We start from the raw sequence: 19,925 nt of genomic DNA on the forward strand, positions 1-19,925 counted from the left end.
TCAATCCTGTCAAATAGGACAGTGATCCATTAATGAAAGGATTTGTGCATCTTAGAGTTTTGAGTGACTCTTTCCCCTTCCACATAGAGAGAATAAAAATATTGGGAGAGTTAGAAGTGGTATCCCACTTGTCTCCATTAGATTGTTCAATTTTCTAAAATGACAGTCTTATATTTATGTTACTTACTATTCCTCTTATACTCTGGCTTCTGGGCACAAAATTAAGATGAACCCACTGGATTTGAAAGACCAAAAATTTCTCATGACCCTCAGGGTTCATCTGAGTTTTCATCCACCTCATCCCAGGACTTGTTTGCTTTACACCTTTTAAAACCCCTCTCTCCCTCTTTCCCTCTGCTTCTCTCCTTGTTTTTCTCCCTTTTCTTCTTTCTTGTTCTGCACCTAGTCCCAATAAGTGGTTACCTTAGATTCTACCTTCTCAGTATGCAAAACGTTTTACCTTTATGTAAATCAGTAGAGAGAATTGTGCTTAAGAATGTCACTCTTTTAAAATATTTTGTTATTTTTATTTTATGTGTATGAGTGTATTGCCTGCTTGTATACAAGTGCACCTGTGTCATGCAATGACCATCGAGGTGAGAAGAGGGCATCAGATCCACTGGAACTGGAGTTACGGACAGTTGATAGCCTCCATTTGGGTGCTGGGATTCAAACCCAGGTCCTCTGCAAGAGCACTCAGTGCTCTTAACCACTGAGCCATCTCTCTAGCCCCAAGAATTCCTCTCTTGAAGTCAATGTGGACTTGACTAAGGCATTGCTATGATCGTCTGAATGGTCTGCCCCTCAATCACACATTCACAAACTGCTCCCCGGCGTGATAATATTAAGGGGTAGAGTCTTTAGGAGAGTGGATCACAAACGTTCCACCCACATGAATGAGAGCAATTCCCTTATGAGATCTTGGGGAGCACCCTTGCATCGTTTGCCATGTGAAGACACAACAAGGTCTGTGCCGCTGGAGCCCTAACCAGACACCAAATCTACTGCCACCTTGATCTCAGGCTTTTCCATCGCTAAAACTGATCAACGGTAATCTGTTTATGAATTACTCAGTGTAAAGTATTTTGTTATGGTCACTGGACAGGAACAAAATAACCACTTTCTATAGTCATATAACTTCATTTCTTTCATCTGTAAATGTTGGTTATAATAATGTTACATAGTGAGTTCCAGGACAGCCGGGGCTATAGGGAGACTGTCTCAGAAAAATAAACCTCAGCAGAGAAGCTTCCTTATACTGCAGATGGCAATTAACACAGAGACCCAGAACTGGCAGAGAATAAGAGGCTGCAGACCGCTCATCCCTGAACAGGACACCTATGTCAAACTTCTGCCTCCTAAGGCTCGGGATCATTGCAGAAGAGGGGGCAGAAAGATTGGAAGAGCCAGAGGAGGAAGATGACCACAAGGAAACCGAGTTTTTCTGACAGTTACTTACATGAACTCACAGAAATGGTGACAGCATCCACAAGTCCCAATTAAGCTCAAGCCAGTCAAAATCTTAGCAGAGATGTGAGGAAGTGAGTACGAAACCCCAGCCCTACCTGAGGAACTTGGCAACTGATGGCTGATGGAATGGGGAGAGTCAGTCTCATTTAAGGGTGAGACTCTTGGTAGGATGACCAGGCTCCAGCGAATGAACCCATGTTGAAGGGCAACTATGGACACAAACCTGACTCTACCACAGAGAGAGAGAGAGAGAGAGAGAGAGAACATAGAATTTGATGAAAGATAGTAAGGGGAAGCAAAAGGGGAGGGTATCTAAATATGGTCAAATACATTGTATGAAATTCACAAAAATTCAGTTTAAAAATGAAAAAAAAGTATGGGCTGGGAATTTTATATATATTTATATATATATATAAATATATATGTGTGTGTGTGTGTGTGTGTGTGTGTGTTTAAAAAACACTATCAAGCCTGGCATGGTGAAGCACACGTTTAATCCCAGCACTCAGGAGGCAGAGGCATGCCAATCTCTGGTCTCCATAGCGAGTTCCAGGACAGCTGGTGCTACAGGGAGACCCTGCCTCAACAAAAAACAAACAAACAAACAAACAAAAAACCATGTATCACATTTATCAACGGCTGATGAGATGACTCAACTGATAAAGGCACTTGCTGCCAAAACTGACAACCTGAGCTCAGTCCCTGGGTCCCACATTGTGTAAGGGGAGAACTGACTCTAAGTTACACACACACACACACACACACACACACACACACTCACACACACAACCATAATAAAAATAGTTTTAAAGACATTTGTCAAGGGGCTAGAAAGATGACACAGCAGTTAAGAATGCTTGTTACTCCTCCAAAGCACCTGAATTTGGTTCCCAGCACCCTCATATGGTGGCTCACAACCGCTTGACAGTCATGATCAGACTGACAGTCATGCCAGGTCCAGGTGATCAGACTACCTCTCTGGCCTGTATATGCACTTGTACCTACACACACATATCCACATACAGATATACACAAATATACAAAATTTCTTTAAAAGACATTGATACCAAGTTCATGGCACAACTTTTCAATAAACATTACTATTGCTTCTAATTTCAGTGACATTTGATAGAAATAGGTCAGCATTAGAGATCATGACCGAAGAGTAACCAAGAGACAGCTGGATTTTAATTTGCTTAATAAAAATGACAAATTTAGGGTACTGAAAAAGATCTTTGAGCTCTGGGGAGAGCAGGCTACCCCTTATTGGATAAATATGCCCTGTTTGTGTAAAGAGAATTATCATACCAGAGTAACAACCATTCATTCATTTATTTATCATCTATCTAAACAGCAGCACTAACTTTATAGACCACAGGGCCTATAAAGCCTAAAATACTTCTCAGAAAGTTTGCCAGCTCTTAATCTAGTCCAATCATATCATTTTTCTGGTGAGAAGATTTAAATACAATTCTTTAATTCAGAATATGGTTAAAGAAATTTCCTACATTTCATCATCTTTGATAGTTTACAGAAAATGTATGTGCATGCCAACTGTTGGCTGATTTTGTTTCCTTCACTTGGTTTGTTGTTTCTCTGGCAAAATTACCAGTTCCTGGGAGCCCCACAGAGCATGGGCTTTATTCAAATACTATATATCCAGCACTCATGCGTAGAAAGGAAAGCAATTCCCATTAGGACCAGCAGAATCTGAGGTTAAAACAAAAGGATGCTAAGTTCAAGCCGAGTTCAATTTTATTTAATACAAAGAAAGATGTGAGCTTCCAATTTCAACAAGAGTAGGTATGCCCAAAGCAGGAGAACTGCATCTTCCATGGACTGAGTCTAATGGACCAGAAGCTTGGTTGTTTGCCCTGCCCCCCTTCTCCTGAGATGACTTGCTTAGACATTTCTGGGAAGAAGCAGAAACAGGCTTTAAAGAAGTCAGAAGGTGGTTTCCCGGATAACTGCTTGCAAAGGTTGATAGGAGTCAGTAAGATTAAACAAGACCAGGAAGGGGATGGGCCCCGGCATTTTAATCAGTTGCTCTGGAGGGTTGTCAGTGAATTTTCCAGAAAGAGGAACTCTTCAGGGTAGAATCTCTGCTTTGTTTTGATTCATTTCACATTCTTTCCTAATACAGTATGAATACCAAAAATAAATGCCACTCCTTGGGCAATCGTCAGTGAGGTTAAGCATCCGCCTACACCTTGGAGAAGAGCTAGATGCTCTCCTCTTCCAGGAGGTAAAGAAAAATACTACTTCCTTTTTAGAAAAAAAAAGATCCATTTTCTTCTACATCGCAAAGAATGGCATTAATCCTACACTGCAGAATGTTTAGGGGAGGCAGAAATAACCAACCTTTGCTGTCAGAAGAGTCCATGCTATTCTGTGGTGTTTCCCCAGTCACTGTAATCATGTCATCCAGGACCATTGATGGAGCTATCAAAAACATACTTCTGGGGGCTAGAGAGATGGCTCAGTGGTCAAGAGCACTGGCTTCTCTTACAGAGGACCAGGATTCAATTCTCGGCACCCACATGGCAGCTAACAACCATCCATAGTTCTAGTTCCAGGGGATCTGACACCCTCTTCTGACCTCTGCAGGCACTGCGCAACACGGGTGCCCTTATATCCATGCAGGCAATACACTCATACACATAAAATAAATTTTAAATATTTTTTAAAGCGCATTTCTGGTTCCTGTAGTGGGTACTGTGAATTAGCACTTACTTCCAGCTCACCCAGGCATAGACATTGTCAACAAGAGTCTCATGGGATTTTCATACACGGTAGCATTTGGGACCATGGATTCACAGAAGAAAGAATTAGCACCGCATCACTTACCTCTGCCACTGTCTAGTCTTATAAATTTGAACAATTTACTTAAAATAAGTATAATGCACTGTATCTTACCAAACAACAGTAACTAATTTTGAAAATTGAGAGGTGAGCCCAAGGTGTCATGTCAAAACAAAATATGATTAATTACCTGGAAGATCAGTACATGGAGGTAAAGTGGCTATACTGCACCAAGGTAGGGGCATGTGGGTGGTTCAATGATTGACAACATTGTTTCTTATAAAAGACATACTCAAGGAAACACATTTTAATTTTTAGAAAATGTTAGCTCACCTTTTGTGCTATGTACAGTCTTATCTCTGTCCTGTAAATTTGATAGGGAAGATGAAAGTCTAATATGTATTTCCATAAAAATGAAGAAAATCTCAAACACCATTTACCCAGGATTTACGCTAGCCCTGCCAATCTAATATAATTTGCACAATTAAAATGTCTCGGGGGCAGAGCGTGAGCTACCCTGGATGAGAAACCGTCTGAACATTTAAATGCTGTTACAAACTAAAGTAATGAATATTTCATTCTCACCAGCTGCTTCATAATCCACCTCTTGCCCGAAAGGCATGGTATTGCAAAGTCCAATTTTGCTTTCCCTGGGGCTTTGTACCCCACATACACAACAGCCAAATCCCTCTGGTGTTTTACTAACAAAACAGAAGACAGTAAAAGCAGCTGTCATTGGAGCCACTGCTACAAGATAAATCCAGAAGTTTCTTTTCTCAGCTGAGACGTGAAGTTCCCAGCTGCCTTCGCTCTACTGCCCCCTTACGGCTATAATTTCACAAGGTCCAAGCTCTACGGCAGGAACACAGAGAGGTCACAGGAGGCTGGGAAGCTGAAGAAAATTCAAGGAGTCTTAGGCAGATATGGCATAGTTTACTTACCAGCACACAAGCCACTAGGCAGGCAGATGCTGGCGGGCACACAGGCACGTGTGGGCACACACAGGCCACACACAGGCTGACACAGACACACATGTGGCCTGGCACATAGGCTGCACAGAGGTAGGCACACAAACCTACAGGCAGACACACACAGGCAGGCTGGTGAAGGTTAAGTTAAAAGCACACACCTCTGACTTCAAGACTATATTTATACAACACTGACACAACAATGGCATTCTGCAAGAAACACTTATATGACAGATTACATCATTGCTTACTTTTGGGCTCCCTGGACACACAGTGTCAGCCATTGCATGCTGACTCAGCCTCCAGATGTCCATTGTTAGCCATCTTGGACCATGCCTGATATCTGTATCCATGTCATGTTGTCTAAAATGGCTCTTATTGCCCTCAGTTTCCCACACATAGCTTCAGGGACCAAAAAGTAAGTAGCCAACAAAACTAAAGTATGTGGGGAAGCAATGCTTACTAGAATTCAATTTAAGAAAATTATTAAAAGATAAGCCAGAGCTATTAATAATAATAACAATAATAATAAAATGCATTGGATGTGTAACTGATCTTAAGGACTTTTAATGCATCCCCTATTTAATCTTCACAGTAATTCTACTAAGTCAATACTTTTATATCCAGTTTATAGATTAAAAAAATGAAAAAGAGCTAGGCGTGGTGGTGCACGCCTTTAATCCCAGAACTCGGGAGGCAGAGGCCAGAAGATCTCTGTGAGTTCAAGGCCAGCCTGGTCTACATGGCAAGTTCCAGGACAGCTGGGGCTACAAGGGGACCCTGTCTCAAAAGACAAAAAAAAAAGATAAGAAAAAGAACTCTACCTTACAGTGAATACTACAGTGTGTGTAGCTTTGAAAATCCCAGTTATGTAGTTGACTACATGATTACCTGAAATTTAGTCAAGTTGCCTTGTCCTGTCTTGTCTTGTCTTATCTGTCTTGTCCTGTCCTGTCCTGTCCTGTCCTGTCTGTCTTGTCTATCTTGTCTGTCTTGTCTTTTCTGTCTTGTCCTGTCCTGTCCATCTTGTCTTATCCTGTCCTGTCCTGTCTTGTCTTGTCTTGTTGTCTTGTCTGGTCTGGTTTGGTTTGGTTTGTTATTTGGGACAGAGTCTCCCTATAGCCCCAGCTTGCCTGCAACCAGCTATGTAGACCAGGCTGGCTTGTCTCTACCTTCTGAGTTTTGGGATCAAAAGTGTATGCCATCATGCCTGGCTAGCCAGCCTTTCTTGATTTTTGACAATTAACCCTGTTGGTTGGCAGGACAGAGTTTTTACGGATAACCAACTTATAAGGAGGAAAAGCTTATTTTGTTTCATGATTTCAGAAGTTTAAGTCCCTGGTTGCCTCATCCACTTGCTTCAGGCCTGTGATGGAGCAGGTGACAGAAGTGGTCTATCCACCTCATGGCAGCCAAGAGGTAAGAGGAGAGACAGAAAGGATCCGGAGTCCTAGTATCTCCTCTAAGGGAATGACCCTGATGATCTAACTTCTGCCACTGGACCTCAGTGGCACCTCTTAAAAGTAGCACTACCTCTCAATAACAGTACAGCTGAGAACCAAACCTTTAACACATGAGCTTTGGGAGACCCTCCAGAGTCAGACTACAGCACTCAGCTCCAAGCATCACAATTTCAGCTACTATAAAAAGACAGATTTTATGGTTTTGAGGTCTCTATCTCTTAACAACTAATTCTTGTTTGAATTTAATAATATTCCATTATTAGTTATTATTAACATGTCTTTTAGTATCTAGGAATCATCCCAATTGAATGGCTGTGACTTTGAGGTGCATACACCAAATATTTATTGAGTGAATGAATAAATTAATACTCAATACTTATAGGATTTCCCTATTTTTAAAACACTAAGTTCTTCCTTTTAATGAACAATAATCAACACCATCTTTATGCCAGCTGTTCAAATTATCAGCTTTTCATACATTAACTTATGGCTATTAGTAATTACATAATCATAGCTTATAAATTCTTGTGTGTGAAGCTAGGGGAATCCTACTAACCATCTTTACTTTTGATACTAATTTCAAGTTTTGGCTCCCCACACTCATTCTTGGGTAGGATAACTCACTAAAAAGGCGCAGAGAACTCGGGGAGGCTGTTTTATTCACAACTATGGCATAGGATATGAGTTCGGTTAGTTTTAAACATACAGATTAAGATCAAAGAAGTGAAAGGGTGTCTAGGAATGGACAGAGAATCTAAGAAAGTTGCAACGCAGGGCTCACAGCTGTCCTCTGTCTATGAATTCACTGATAGCATGCTTTTCCCAGCAACAATGTGTGACAGTTTACAAAGTTTCGTGAACCAGGATGACTCACTTGCTGTTCCAAGTCTTTCCTGCAGAGCTGTGGGTGACTCTTCACATGGCTAATAGTTTCTAGATTCTCCAGAGGTCAAGTTGAATCCATTTGATACAAAGTTCCCACCACAAATGGCATTGTTAGACTGTGCGGCACCGCTTGAAATCCCAGTCACAGACAGTCCTGCCAGCCTGATATGAACGGGCTTAGAGAGGACCTCCTGGAAAATAAAAGCAGTGGCAAGTGTTCTCTTTGGAGAAGGTTGAATCCTGCTTGTGTGTGTGTGTGTGTGTGTGTGTGTGTGTGTGTGTGCGCGCGCGCGCGCGCATGTAGAGGTCAGAGGTCAATATGGGCTGTCTTCCTCAGTTGCTCTCCACCTTTTGTGAGGTCTCTCACTGAACCTGGAGCTCATCAGTTTAGGCTGGCTGGCTATCAAGCCCCTGCCCCTGCCTCCCAGCACTGTGTTCATACATGTGCACCACTGTGCCCAGCCTTCCCTGTGGGTGCTGAGGATCCAAACTCAGGTCATCATACAGGTTACTGACTGAGACATTTCCCGGCCCCAAATTCTTCAACATACAAATGATTCAAAAAAATAAATTCACGGTGCTTTTAAGAACACTGTCCTCACTTGCATATACCTTTGGAGTAGACCCAGTTACTGTTGTGGTACCTGATATAGCTTGACATCACTTTCTAGGCTCAATGCCATTTCAGTGCCACTGCAAACGTAAGCACATGTCAGCATCAAAATCCAGTTTAAAAAAAAAAAAACATGAAGTTCCAACTAGTTCACATGACTAAGTTAGGGAATCTAAATAACTAAATAAGGGGAATATTTTAGAGTCCCAGGCCCTTCCAGACTCTGAACCCAGGCTCACCTTACATAGTTGTAAACATATTTTCTATTATTACTGTTATTTTATAGCTGAGGATGGAATCTAGGGCCTTTTCACATGGTAAGCAAGTACTCTGGCATTGAGTTACCTCTCCAGATCTTTAATTGTCCTTTTAATACTGCTATCTTTTCCTCCAACCCACTATAGCCTCTGTTCCTCACTCCTCTAAGAAAATAAGTAGGTTATTCCAAATATCTCCAAATATCATTCCATTGTGAGTACTTCCAAATTTATTTATGTCTCAATAGGTCTGGGTGTTAATTCCAAAGTGCTTGAGTTAAATGTAATAGCAATTTAATTTCAATAAATTTAAGCCAAAAATGTTAGCATAGACATGTACACAAAGAAAACCCCATTAGAACACAAATGCAAAGATCAGAATGATACACCATGGGTGCTAGAGGGATGGCTCAGTGGTTAAGAGCACTGCCTGATCTTGCAGAGAACCCAGGTTCAATTCCCAGCACCCACATAGCAGCTAACAACTGTCCGTAACTCCAGCTCCAGGGGAGTCCAACAACCTCTTCTGACTTCCATAGGCATTGCGTGACATGAGCGCACTTACATACCCAGAGGCAATACACTTACACACATGAAATAAAAATAATAAAATATTTAAAATAAAAAGTATGATACACCAGAGTCAAGAAATACCAAGCACTGCAAGTAATTCATGAGAAACTCTAAAAGTCAGTTGGAACAGATTTCCCCCTCAGAGCCCTCAGAAGTAAGCACCCTGCAGAAACCTTAATATCAGACTTCTAGCTTCTAGAGCTATGACAAAATATACTTTTGATCTTTTTAAAATTTATTTTACTTGTATGAGTATTTTGCCTGCCTTTATGTATATGCACCATGTGGTGGTTTGAATGACAATGTTCCCCATAGGCTTCAAGCATTTGGACAATTTGTCCCCAGTTGGTGATCCTGTTTTGGGCGATCTTAGAAGGTGTGGCCATGCTGGAGGAAGCATGTCACTGGGAGTGGGCTTACAGAGTTCTTAATCCTTTGCCAGATCTCCAGTCACTCTCTTGCTTCCTGTGCCTACTTGAAGATGTGAGAGCTTAGCTTCCACTCCTCCAGCCACCTCTGCCCCCATGCCTCCCTGCCATGATGAACTCTTGCCTCTTGGAACCGTAAGATCAAATAAAGTCTTCCTTCTATAAGTTGCTTTGGTCAATGTTTCTATCATAGCAGCAGAAAAGTAACTAATACACACCATGTGCATTCAATGCCTATGTAGGTTAGAAAAGGATACTGGAGCCCCTGAAACTGGAGTTTCAGACAGTTTTTAGTTGCCATGTGGATGCAGGCAGGGACCCCTGGAAGAGCAGCCAGTGTTCTTAATCATTGAGCCATCTCTCCAGCCCCCAAGCTTCTTATCATCAAACAATTTGCTTTGTGTTACTTTATCACGGCAGCCTTAGCAAACCGACACACAGACTACATATGTACTTCTGGGCCTGAAGGTCCTGCTTTGTTATTGTCTCATCTGGTTAATAAGTCAGCACATTTTACAGAAACATATTCTTCTTTTGCATCTGCATCTTCAGTTCCTTAAGGTTAAAATGTTATCTTTCACCTGTCTGCACTCATTGGTTTTATAGATTTTTGTTCTATATGGAAGAAAAGTACAATTTCCATGAGAACCCAGACTTCATAGTCATTTGTCAAATATAAAAATCTTAATTTCCAATATTTTTATTGTTTGAGAATTTTGCATGACTATAATGTGTTTTGATTGAGACGACCCCCTCATCTCCTCCCCTCCAATTCCTCCCTTGTCTCCCCACCACCATTCCCTTCCAGTTTCATGTGTCCTATTTTTGTAAACCTACAAAGTCCATTTAGTGCTGCCTGCATGCTCATGAATGCAGGACCAGCTACTGGAGCATGGGTTGCTCAAGTTTCCCATCTCTGAAGAAAACTGACTCTTCATTCACAGCAGCTATCAATAGCTCAGATAGGGGTGGGACTTTCTGACCATCCCCTGACTCCATGTTGGGATTTTTTTTTTGGCTTAACCTGTGCATGCAGTCACAGCCACTATCAGTTCATATGTGCAACTGTCCTTTGTGTCTAGAAAACACTACTTTGCTGCAGTCATCCACTGCCTCTGGCTCTTCAAATCTTTCTGTCCCTCTTTTGTGATGATCCCTAAGCCTTGGGATGAGTAGTGTGATAGAGAGTCCCATTTAGGGCTGAGACCTCTGCAGTCTCTTCTTTGGCAGGTTCAGAACATCTATTAATTTTTAAGCAGATTCCAATTTTCTGCTGGAGCGTTGCATGTTTTTATTTATCTTCACTATCTTTTCCTTTATTTTTAGTATATTACTCATGATCTCCAAGTCTCATAGTTCCGTCATCCCAGGTCTTCCTTTACTTACTGCCTTGCCTCTTGATTATAAGCCACATCTCCTGCTTGTTTGTATGTTTAAATACTTGTTATTATATGTTTGACATTACAAGTGACCCAACATGCATGTTCTTTGGTGTGTTATCTTATTCGAGAGAGAGTCATATTTTATCTAGCAAAAAAATTACAAAAAAAATCACCCTGATCTTTCCACGTTTTAAGTTTAGCCTTTGGCAGTATTGGTCAATTTCATTTCTTTTGCTGTACTTGCAGAATCTAGCCCTAACTCCTACCATGCTCCTAATTTCTAGGGTATGATGTTTCAGTAGCAACAACAAGCCAAAGTATTCACTAGCTAGCCCAAAGTTTCATATTCAGTGCAAACTCTAAAATCTCTGCTTATGACTAAACTTCCCCACATCCTTTCTTGGCTATGGCTTCTAAAATCTCATTCTGCAAAAGCACAGCCTTGTGAGTCAGCCAAAGACTCAATATGAATTTTTATGTAAATTTTTGCCTCTTTCTCCTATCGAATATCCTAACCCAGTCACTGTGGTAACTCTAGATATCAGAGTCTATTTCCTCTGACAACAAGACTGCAGCTTTCTGCTTGGACTCTACTCTTTCATATATGACTTGGAAACTGTACTCAGGGAGAAATCCAAGGGTCACATGTTTCCCTTGTGTTAGGGAATCTCACCTTTGCATTAATTCTTATTCATTTCCTAGAAATAATAGCTCAACTTTTGTTTTGTATTTCACATGTTTTTGTGGGAAGGAAAGTCAGATACAAGCTACTCAACCACATCCCAAGCTTAAAGTCAAGCATAAAGACAGACAGAGAGAGAGAGAGAGAGAGAGAGAGAGAGAGAGAGAGAGAGAGTCTCAGGCTGGCCTTCAGCTGTCTATATCACACCTGGATTAACCTGGACCTCTGATTTTCCTGCCTCCAGCTCCCAAATGCTAAGATTATAGATGAACACCACCACATCAGTTTATATGGTGCTGGGCATTAATTTTAGGAATTTTTGTGTGTTAGGCAATCACTCTACCCACTGAAATACATCCCCAAACTGTAAAGTTCTTACCAAGAATGAAGTCCTCACGATTTGCTTCTTTGCTTTTCTATATCCTTTCTCTCCTCTCTTTCCATGCCTTACTAACTGTAACACAGATAATTCCTACAGATAAATTCTATAATACATCTTAGGAAAACTCAACACGTCCTAAAGAAGAAATTTATAACTCTGTGACGGGGGGAATTCCAATCAATGAAAAAATTAGCATCTAGACTTTTTCCCTTCTGTAAGACTCTATGGAAGAAATACGATTCCAAATTGCTTAATTACCTAAGTGCAGCCTTATGGAAAGCGAACCAGACAAGGTATATACAGACAAACATAACAAATAATAGAGGAAGCATAAGTCACATCTCTTAGACTAAGTTATAGGTATGGGGCAGGCAGAATTCAATTGCCCACATTTCATATCCTATGAAGAGACCACTTTGTACAGGCACGGCCAAACATTCTTCAGTTTTGTTCCAGACTCTAAAAAGAAAAAGTGAATTTCCTGTCTTCTCCTACTTCCAGAGGAGCTGGGCCTAGGGAAGAAACAGACCAACCAAATAGAAATAGCCCTGATCTTTGCAGGTGCAGTAAGAAAGGTTCTGTCTTCATTACCCAATCAGCTTGTGTAGTCACACATTTTCAAGTGTGTAGACTCTCCTGGATGAGCCATTCAGTCTGCTTGATAGCGAAAAACCAGGTTGCCTCTTCATACACAGTAAATAACTGCCTTTGAGTTATTATTACAAGGTTATCATGAAGGATTTTTGTATCAGGGCCTTTGTTCCTTCCTGATTAAAAACCATCTAAGTGAGAGAGGTACATGATAGTCAACTATATTTCGGAATACTGCGTTCTTTGACTCCTTTTACTGATCATTTATTTTGATAGTTTAGAGAAGAGGCGATGGAATGAAAGGATATGAACTGAAAAAGGAGAACAAGTAAAAAAGAGGACCAAAGCAACGTGGAGGAAGGAGTTTGAAGGCTTAAGGAATAGCTTCATGGTTAACATACCCCAATACTAAAATATTTGGATAGCTTGCTAAGAGCAGACTTAGTACATCAACACAGGCATACTGTGTATCACATTAGTCTTGGGATAGAAGAGTCAGCCAGAGGGGATTTTAAACACCATGTGTCCTAAGTACACACCAAATCAATGACTCTGGAGATAGGGCCGAGGCAGCAGTGGTTTATAAGTGATCCCAATATACAGCCAAACTTGCAAATCACTGATTTAAGTTCTTTTGACCTCTGCCATATTCTATGAAACTAAAGCATTAGACGCATGGTGGCTGAGCCTCTTCCAGCTGGAGCTCTTCAACTCCACAATCACGTTCCTTTGGTCAATGTTCTTCCAATGCTCTAAAAACAGTAAGAAACTCAGTGAGTTCTCTACTGGCCTCAACTCTGAGACTTTGCTGAATACAGATGTTTGTTCAAGTTTATGTTGTTTCCTAAGATGCTGGTCATCTCTGTTTACCTAGTCATTCATCAAGAGAAAGGGGGATGCATATCCAAAGAAAAAGACAAGTCTAACATGAAACACAAGGACAGTTTAAAAATGGAACAAGTACTTTTTGTAAACACAGGAAACACCTGTTTGTTGACACCTTGCTATTGTGGAAATGTCTGAATGCTTTCACAATTACAGATTCATATTTCATATATTTAAGTAACAGTTTCCATGACTCATTACTCATTTGCAAAAGACTTTGTGGCTTCTTGCTTTAGCCCCGACAGCGCTCTGTTCTCTTCCTTTCTCTCTCCCCCAGAACAGATGTCTAATGAGATATGCCAAGATTGGCCACATGAGCTTTTTATAAAAGGTTCTGGGAAGAAGAAAACCTGGATTCAGGCCCATTCGCACAGTACTCACCTGCTGTGAACCACTCTGTCTATATCCTGCACTTTTCACACAGCTCTCCCTAGCTTACAGATGTGTTATAAAAGGACTATATAATGAGCAAGGCACTCCACGGTGCAGTGAAGCAAGGATCTATATAAATATAGAATGCTTACTTTGCCATGAGGAGGCATCTTAAAGATGCCAAGCCACCTGCTGAGGTCAACTGGTTGTGATCTGAAGCAAGCATCCTCTGTTCAAAAAAAAAAAAATGATGTAACATCATCAGCAACCTAAATCTTCAGTCTCCTGAAACATAGCTGAATATTCAGACCTTTTTACTCATGTGCGTGCCTCTGGACCCCCAGCAAGATCTTCTGTGTTTCTCTGTTTCCTCTATCCTCATGTTCACTATTAGAATACAACCCATCAGGATGGGAAGGAGTGCTGTGAAATGCTGTCTTCCAGACATGCCATGACTACCGTACTCATGAGCTCAAAGAAGCTGTGGTTACCTGCACAAGATCAAAGCAGCCGAAATCCCTGCATAGCTGGGACAGATGATCTCCAGGGTCCAACCCTTTCTGAGGCACTATTAGCAGTTTATAGTTGCTGAGGGAGGGTGCTCATTTTGGGGGGATGTGGCCACTGGTAGATTCCTATCCTCCAGTGAATGACCCCACACCCTTGCACATATAGGCAGTATTAACTGGACTTAGTGGATTATTAAAAAAATTTAAAGGCATGAAGTTGGGAGTATGTTAAAGGCAGTATGAGGGGAAATAAGGGCAAATATTATCATATTTCATTGAATATTTGTATGAAACTCTCAAGAATAAAGTTTTAAAGAATCCAATCCAGGGCTGGAGAGATGGCTCAGCAGTTAAGAACACTGACTGTTCTTGCAGAAGACCTGGGTTCAAATCCCAGCACTCACATGGCAGCTAAAAACTATCCATAACTCCAGTTCCAGGGGCTCCAACAGCCTCTTCTGTCCTCTGCAGGCATTGCACGACACGGGTACACTTACCTACATGCAGGCATAACACACATACACATAAAAAATAAAAATAATAAATAAAATTTAAAAAAAGAATACAACCCATCAGTCAAGCTCCAGTTTCAGTAACCACAGCTAACATTGTTCAGCAAATACCCTGTACCAAGAACTAAACTGAGTACTTTGGGCATGTTGCTTACATTCTGTTTTGATTTATTTATTTATTTGTGAATGTGGGGGGCATGCATACCATAGTTCACATGTGGAGGTCAGAGGACAACATGGTAGAGTCAGTTCTCTTTTTCCACCATGTAGGTCTCCAGAATTGAACTCAGGGCATCAAGATTGGCAGTAGGCACCCTTACGGGTTGAGGCATCTCACTAACCCACTTACCTAAGTCTTTCAACACATCTACAACATACATTTAACTAAGCCATTTCTGTAAAAGGCAATCAAAGAGGTGAAATAACTTAAGACCACAAGGCCAGAATCCAAACCCAGACCTTTTGTGTGGCAAAGCTGATGCTTTTACCCACATTGTAGTCACTCTCACCAGTTCATCCTGGAGACATTCTGAGTTACTTTACTCCCTGTAGCAATTTCTCCCTACTCTGGTTCAGATCTCACCAGACATATTTTGTTCTGTTTTACATATTGCTGTCTATTTTTTAAAATAAGGTCTCTATATCCCAGACTGGCCTAGAACTGGCAGTGATCCCCCCGCCTCAGCCTTCCAAGAGCTGTGATTATAGGCAGACCACCACAGCCAGCTCCTGTGTTTTTCATGTGCTTCGTATTTTCTTGATGATTATTTGTTTCACGTGAGTATTTAACTTTAACATGTTTTATTCTTTACATGAATATGGTAAAAGCCTATTCAAAGGGATGGAGCAATGCCTTCAGCTCCTAGAGAATTGCGCAGAAACTATTCTTATTTTCCAGTCATGAGTAGATACTTTTGTTACCCTTTCATCACTGACCACAACTATAGTACTCTAACTCAGCCAGTAAATCCTTCCATGTTAAGAGCTCAAGCACAAAAGTTAAGTAACTACGGGTGAGGTTAAGAGGGCCAAGAAAGGTTCAATCAGAGATGAGGGTGTCCGCTTCTAGGTGTTTTCAATTATGACTGTCAGGTTGATAAGAGAACTCCACAGAACATTTTGGTTTTCATAATGCATAGAATGTTGGCCAAAAATATTAATAAGATAGTGCTCCATATGTTCACTGATCATTATATTTTCCAAACAGCTATTAATACTTGTCTTCTCTGTATAGGATGTTTTCCCAATGTGTCATAGCACAGTGTCAAATGAAGCCGATAATGAGTTAACAGTGTGTACATTTGAAGCACAGGGCCATTTGGTCTTGCAAACTAGTCAATTAGAAGAAAAAAAAAATATTTAGAAAGCTCAGAAAGACAAACTCGGGAAACCGAAAACTTGTAGAGTTCAAGTTAAGCAGGTAGCTCCTTAAGAGAAAATAAGAAGTTGTGTAAATGGTACTTATGAATAAAGAGAAATAAATCTGATCATAAGAAATTGTAAATATTGGCACAGAGCTGCTGACCCCAGAGTCTGTATTCATCTCAGCTCAGCTTTCTCAAACACAAGGGAGCAAAGGGTATATGCTGTGGCTCCTGGTGAGTCTGACATTACACCAATGTGCTATCTCAAACACCCAAACTCCCAGCTAAGAATGGTCAAGCTCTTATTTGTAACCATACGCTGTAATATGAAGAGAAAGGAGTTACCCACAAAGCCACAAACCCACAAACTCACCTTGAGCAGCAACTCAAGAACATATCTCATCCAGGGCACTAGGCATCGGAGTCATCGTAGGGCAGGGAAGAAATGTGAGAGTCATTATCAGCTGTTTCAGTGTGAGAGAGAATAAAGCACAGCCTCCCCATATTTAAGGATTTATTTCCCTCTGTGTAGAGCTGGGTAATGCCCACTTAACTCTCCTTCAACAGTCTCAGGAATGACTCATGAAAAAGGGCTCTTCAATGTAGCCAGTGACTTAAGATGTTTTATATAATAAGTGCATTCCTTAAGCCTGCACAACCTTTCTTCTGTACATAACTTCTACCAAGAATTTTAACTGATGTTTCCTCTTTCCTTTTAACACATGTAAAACTTTCAGGAATTATAACTGTAGGTTGCCACCATTTCCTGGCATCTCTACAGGTTAGTTAGATATGGCGTCAGATGACCCATAGTCAAGTTTCAGCTCTACTTTTCATTACTCTTGAGACCTTGACTAAACTAAGCAGTTTTCAGAGCCTTGGCACTTTTATCTACCAAAGGAAGCAACTGTACCAGCTTGTGCTTACCCTCAGGATTAGAGTGAGCTCAAGTTGAAAAGGACACAAAAAAGGCTATGTAAATTGCACCTCTCTGGCAGGGTATTTCATGATATTTGAAGTTTCTTGTAGCCCTTCCTTCCCTACCACCCAGTAGTAACTACTGCTGAGATTTTCATTTCTTTTCTTCCAACTTTTTCCTATAGTATGTACACAGGTGTTTGTGTAGGTATAGATATATTTTTTTAATATTTTGTTTTTATTTGATATGTATGAGTGTCTTGCCTGCTTGTAAGTACACCCATGTCATGCAACGCTACAGACGGTTGTTAACCACCATGTGGGTGCTGAGAATCGAACCCATGCCTTCTGCAAGAGTAGATAGTGCTCTTAACTGCTGAGCTGTGTATGTATATACTTTCTAAAGCATAGATTTTTATTATGAAACAATTGTTATAAATTTATGTACATATTTAATAAAACGTATTTCATAATTATATTAGATAATGATACTTGCTTGTAGTCTGACATCTATATATGTATCTCTACATTAATAAAGATTCCTTTAAAAGATGGTTAGTAACATCTTGATGGACTATATCTGTTATATGATTATATAGACATGCATGCAGTTTCATGTTGTTCAAAATTATTTCCAGGACTAGAGAGATGGCTCAGTGGTTAAGAAGCACTGGCCGCTCTTGCAGAGAGCCCAAGTTCAATTCCCAGCACCTACATGGCAGCTGACAAAGGTCTGTAGTCTGTAACTCCAGTTCCAGAGGACCCCATGCCTTCCTCTCACCTTTGCAGGCATTGTACTACATGGGTGCACTTACATATATGCAGACAATACACTCATACACATAAAAATAAAAATACTTTTAAAAAATATTTCCGTCAGTACTGGAGAAGTGTCTCAGTGGTCAAGAGCACTGGCAGCTCTTGCAGAGGACCCAGGTTCTGTTCCTAGCACCGACATGGTGGGCATCAATAACTCCAGTTCCAGGGGATCCGGCACCCTCTTCTGACCTCTGTGGACATTGCATGGCATGGGTGCACTTAAATACACACAGGCAGAACACCCAAACGCATAAAATAGAAATAAATTTTTAAAAAAATATTTCTGCCGGGAGTGGTGGCGCATGCCTTTAATCCCAGCACTCGGGAGGCAAAGGCAGGCAGATCTCTGTGAGCTCAAGGCCAGCCTGGTCTCCATAGCAATCCAGGCCAGCTAGGGCTAAAGGGAGACCCTGTCTCAAAAAAGACCAAAGGGCAAAAAAATAAAAAAATAAAAATCCTTCAACTTAAAAAAATCTCCAGAGTTGACAAGATGGCTCAGCAGGTAAAGGCACTTGCACACAAGCCTCAAGAACCGAGTTAAATCCCTGGAACCCAGATTATTTTTTAGTTTGTTTTACTTTTGTTGATATTCCTTGAGTGATTTTTCTATAATAAATAATGGTAAAAAAAAAAAAAAACTCTTCAAAAATCTAAGTCCAGAGGGGAGATTTATTTCTGAAATTGAAATCATTGGATCAAAGGGGGTAGGGTTTTCTAAGTCCTTTACAAACATATTTGACCATTTAGATAGTGTAAAAGGTAATTTTTACAGTAACTGTTTGAAATTACTACCCATTTTAATAACTTTTGGTTTTGTGCACCAACAAATAACATGTCTTTACCATTTATATTTATGATTGCCAGAGAAGTTGAAAATTTTTTCTGTTTATTACTTTAATTCTTCTTTGAAGTATTTCTCTCTGTTCCATTTCAATATTTTCCTTATTGGTTTGTGTTACGTATAGTTTAATGTCTCTTTTATCATAAAACATTCCAAATTTTTCAGCTACATTTTAATATGGCTTATGGATTTTGACACTGTGCTTTAAGTTTCTAAGGGCAGAATTTTCCAGGCAATTGCTTCTATTGAGTCCTTTCTATGAAGTAAGTAGAAAAATTCTTGCTGTATGCATATATCAGCTCCTTCAGTAAGAACCAGCTCCCCTGATCAGACAACAATTCAAAATAAAGTCAAGACAGAGAATCAGGTTGTTGTCATTCTGCACAAGAGCCCACTTGAAATCCTCAGCCAGGAGACTGGTAAGTATTTCTGGTGCAGGTGTTGGCACCAACTCAGACTCAGCTCTATGAATAGGCCACATGGATGTCTCCTGTGCTGTGGCATCTGGCCACTGACTAGGACTCTGAAATTCTAACACTTGGAAGGTAGGCATGTGCTGATGCACCGTGTGTCTGAAGGGGTCAGGGTCAAACCTGGGTGACATCATGGGGATACTGGGACAACGTACAAGACCATGCCAGAATCAATGCTGCTATGGGAAATTGATTTGGAAATGTTCAAGATGCAAAAGCTGTACTAGGAAATGTGAGTAAAAAAAGGGGTTCCATTGCCCTCCCAACCCAGGGCTCTCATTATTCTCTTACTGGACAAAGCAAAGGCAAGCTGAGCAAAGGCAAGCCTCTTGCTTGCCTTACATTTAAATGCTATAGCCTTGAGCATACAATCTGGCTTCTTTGGCAACATGAAATCATGGCTATTAATATTCATACATGGCACCACTGAGGTCTCACTATGGTCTAGACCCTATCCTACACCATTTATTCTCATAATAGCTTTCAATCTTTTTAAACATACGGAACCACTTCTCCACTGCAAATTTGAAGAAACCAAGGCAGAACAAGGTTAAGTAACTGGCCCAAGGTGAAACTGGCATTTTGAAACCAGACAACCTGGTTCTGGAAGTGGCAGCTTTGTGATATCCAAAATATTCCATACTTAACATAAAATTATTAAAAAATATTTTGTGTGTGTGTGTGTGTGTGTATGAGTGTGTTCTCTACATGCATTTGAATGCACCCATGCCACGCA

General features: G+C 40.6%; 1 long non-coding RNA gene across 1 annotated transcript; it reads right to left on the minus strand.

Moving 5' to 3' along the window:
• Positions 1 to 12,865: 12,865 nt before the first annotated feature.
• LOC108490876 lies at positions 12,866 to 16,648 on the minus strand. Its single transcript, XR_001872453.2, has 3 exons — positions 16,512 to 16,648; positions 13,906 to 13,982; positions 12,866 to 13,248 (listed from the first exon to the last, which is right to left on the minus strand). It is a non-coding gene; the product is annotated as an uncharacterized LOC108490876 (long non-coding RNA).
• Positions 16,649 to 19,925: the final 3,277 nt, after the last annotated feature.

The sequence above is a fragment of the Nannospalax galili genome, unplaced genomic scaffold, assembly GCF_000622305.1.
Source record: "Nannospalax galili isolate Female #2095 unplaced genomic scaffold, S.galili_v1.0 scaffold255, whole genome shotgun sequence".
In the NCBI taxonomy this organism is placed as follows: Eukaryota; Metazoa; Chordata; class Mammalia; order Rodentia; family Spalacidae; genus Nannospalax; species Nannospalax galili.